At 39.4% G+C, this 3,606-nt stretch overlaps 1 pseudogene; it reads right to left on the minus strand.

Moving 5' to 3' along the window:
* Positions 1 to 205: 205 nt before the first annotated feature.
* Positions 206 to 304, minus strand: LOC122484530 (annotated as a pseudogene).
* Positions 305 to 3,606: the final 3,302 nt, after the last annotated feature.

Here is a 3,606-nt window from a genome sequence, read left to right on the forward strand (position 1 = left end):
AATTAAAGTATCATTAACATACAGTGCTATATTTGTTTCAGGTGTACAATGTAGTGATTCAACAATCCTATACAACATACAATGCTCATCATGGTAAGTGTACTCTTAATCCCCTTCACCCGTTTCTCCCATCCCTCCGCACACCTCCCTTCTGGTAACCATTAATTTGCTCTTCATAGTCAAGAGTCTGGGTTTTTTGTTTGTCACAAACATGGAAGCTTCATGAATTTTCATGTCATCCTTGTGCAGGGGCCATGCCAATCTCTGTGTCGTTCCAATTTTAGCATTTGGCATAGGTGCTGCCGAAGTGAGCACAACAGATCTCTATTTTTGTCCCAAGTTCTTTCAATGTTTTTTTAAACTTTTAAATCCTAATTTCCACTTCTATTTTATAAGGTTATTATGAGGGTCAAAGAAGGTAAGTTTAGGTAATATACCAGAACAGTACGAATATACCAGAATAGTGCCAGACCCATAGTAAGCCCTCTGTAAAAGCTGATTGCCCCATTTTCCAACTGCTTTTCCTCATCTTGAAGCTGGAGAGATAGGGAAGAAGAGCAGAAGTGGCAAGCATGTGGCCCCCAAGCTGCCATTTTCATTTCTTGCCTTCATGGAAAACATTCTATTTGATCATAGCCTTCTTTGTTTTGAAACCAAAAGGAACCTCAAAATCCTCCCAACACAGAACCTTGAGCTGAAGCTACTAGCTGCATAGATGAGACATTTGAGATGAGACCAATTTGTTACCCCTGGCCTGGGTAATCTCTAAGGTTGTAGCTGAGACACCATGAGCCCACAAAAAAATGGAACCCAATTTCCAAAATCATATAACTGAGTGGAAAGCAAAATTTTTCAAAGCTGAGAAGATACAAGGATATTCTATAAGATACAGAATGGAACAGATTGCTGATGGAGGCTTTTAGGAAACCTGAGGGTTGGGATGATATTGGAATTGGTCTTTGTGGTAGACAGAATTAAGATCCCACAAAGTTGCTCGTCTCAATCCCTGGAATCTGTGAATGTACTACCTCACAAGACAAAATGGACTTTGGGTTGTGATTTAAGGATCTTGAAGTGGGAAGATTGTTCTGGATTATCTGGGTGAAGCCACTATATTAACAAGGGTCTTTACAAGAGAGAGAAGGGTAGGTAGGCAGGAGGATCAGAGTCAGAGGAGGTGTAGGGATGGAAGCAGGAGTGGGAGATACAGCCAGTCAAGCAATGCAAGCAGCTTCCAAAAGCTGGAAAAGGCAAGGAACCGACTCTGCCTCGAGCCTCCAGAAGGAACGCAGCCCTGCTGACACCTTGATTTTAGTCTTATAAGACCCATTTCCAGACTTCTGACTACTAGTACTATAAAATAATAAACGTTTGTTGTTGTAAGGCATTAAATTCATGGTCATTTGCTACAGTAGCACTAGGAAACTAATACAGGCCTTTAAAGAAGGGCTTGGAGAGACAATAAAGAGGGATAATTTGGGTGAGTAGTAGATGATGAGCAGAGGCTTCAATGTGAGAATAAGCAAAGTATACAGTGGGAATCAGGGATCCTGACTGGTTTGAGGAGGGTGGATACGCTGTTGACGAGAAGGAACACAGGTCAGGGGTTAAGCCCTTGCACAGGTCTGATAGCCTGAATTTGAATCCTACTTCTGATGATTTCTAAGTAACCTTGGTTCAGTTACTTAACTTCTCTGGCATTACAATGTTATCTATAAATGTAAGAATAACAATATTGCCTATTTCATTGAGTTAATGAGATCATAGATGTTAAAATGTCTAAAACTAAATAGTGCTCCATAATGGGAAGTGCTATGTTTTTTATGAATAGAAGAAGACAAGGGTGAATTGCTACTTTATTAGGAAAAAACTCTGATTACTAGAGTGAAATTAGGAAACTTTACTTCCTAGACATTGGGTGACTATCAGAAGATCTTGAATAGGAAACTACCTTAAAAATACAAAAAGACTCCTGTGGTAAATTAACAAAGACAAAAGACAGGAAAACCATTCATGTAAGGGAAAGTTTGAAGGATAGATAGAGGTTGCTCTTCACAGAAATATAGGAAAAATTAGGCACATATTGCCTAAGCATGTTGGCTGACTCCAATGCCTTCTTATAGGAGTAGAATGTTGTAGAAACATCCCTAGCCTGGTAGTCAAGAGAAAAATGTTCTTACTCGGGCTGTGTCAGCCACTCATTACCACTTTGAACAAGCCGCTGATGTATATGGTTTTGGGTCCCCTCTGGTGAACTCAGTCTTCATGGCGCAGCATTTGCTGAGACTGTACTATTTCCAAGTAATACTTCTCTTGGGCTTATTTTTTCTGTGAGCCTGAGGTCAAATGATTTATCTTCAGGAAACTGCAAGGATAAAAAAGCCCTCCTAAAAAGCAAATTAATTCTAATTGCTATGAATCTCAGTAACTATTTGAACCCTGCACTTACCAAATAATTAGATATTTTTACAAAGATGTGAAGAGTAGCTACAAGACATTCAAAAGGTATAAATCATGTAAAAATTGTGTTTTGTATGCAATTAGATTGTTTCTATCTATGCTAATCATCTCCTGTGTGGCATCTTTGGGACAGGGCCTTTGCCTCAAACAAGCCAGGGAAAGAGGACAGCTTTTCCCCCATATATTACTGTTCAACTAGGATTGCATAGCAATGTATCCAAACCATAAATGTGTTTCGTGGTCATGAATTATTAGTTCAACAGGATTATTCTTATCAAGGAGAAAATCTCTAATAAAAATTGCCAAATAACATGTGAAAAACAGCAAAATGTAAAAAAAAATACTTAGAATAGTTTTAAGTCAAAATATTTTCTAATAATAAGTGAGAACAGAATGCTTCCTGCCTTTAGCCAGTAACACAGGGCCTAATCTACACTTTGGTACAGAGGGAGATGCTGACAGTAATTTGAAGAAAAGTGCTATAATCAATAGTCAAGTGTCAACAGTTAGGACACCCTTGATGCTAAACGAAGCTATTTAAACCCCTTATTTTTAGAAAAGTAAATAAATAATACAGCAATGGAAAGGGAAGTCTGTAGACATTCAGAGCTGTTATTTACATTGTCCAGGCATCAATGGATCCCCCAGCATTCTGAAACCACCTTGCTTTAGTATCTAAATAAAAGAAGCCCAGACCCCAATCTCATAAAATTTGAGAAGTCCAATGCTTTGCCAGGTGCCTGAGATTTCCTAGAGTAGGGAGGATGCAGTATTTACTACCCCAAGGATTGGTCCAGCTTCTAGCTCAGTTTTGACCTCTCTCAGATGGACCCTGATACTCTGCCAAGATTCAAAGCTGCTCCAGATCTCAATTTGGTCTGCTTTGCTCCAAAACTTAAGCATACTGCTCCTCTCCCCGACTGCATTTTCTCCATATTAGCTACATAAGTGGTCTAAGCAAAGTTAATGGAAGATTGAGGAAAAGTAAAGCAGAATTACAGAACCGATCAGAAAACACCTTAAAAGTGAACATCAGCCTTCTGTGAGGCTAAAGTTTGCAGTCACCAAACTCTGGAGGCTATAGCTTCTCACCATGTTGCCGAGGCCTCGCTTTGCCCTCTCTCAGAAAACCTGTCTTCAAATCTC

Source organism: Prionailurus bengalensis, chromosome D1 (assembly GCF_016509475.1).
Source record: "Prionailurus bengalensis isolate Pbe53 chromosome D1, Fcat_Pben_1.1_paternal_pri, whole genome shotgun sequence".
Classification (NCBI taxonomy): Eukaryota; Metazoa; Chordata; class Mammalia; order Carnivora; family Felidae; genus Prionailurus; species Prionailurus bengalensis.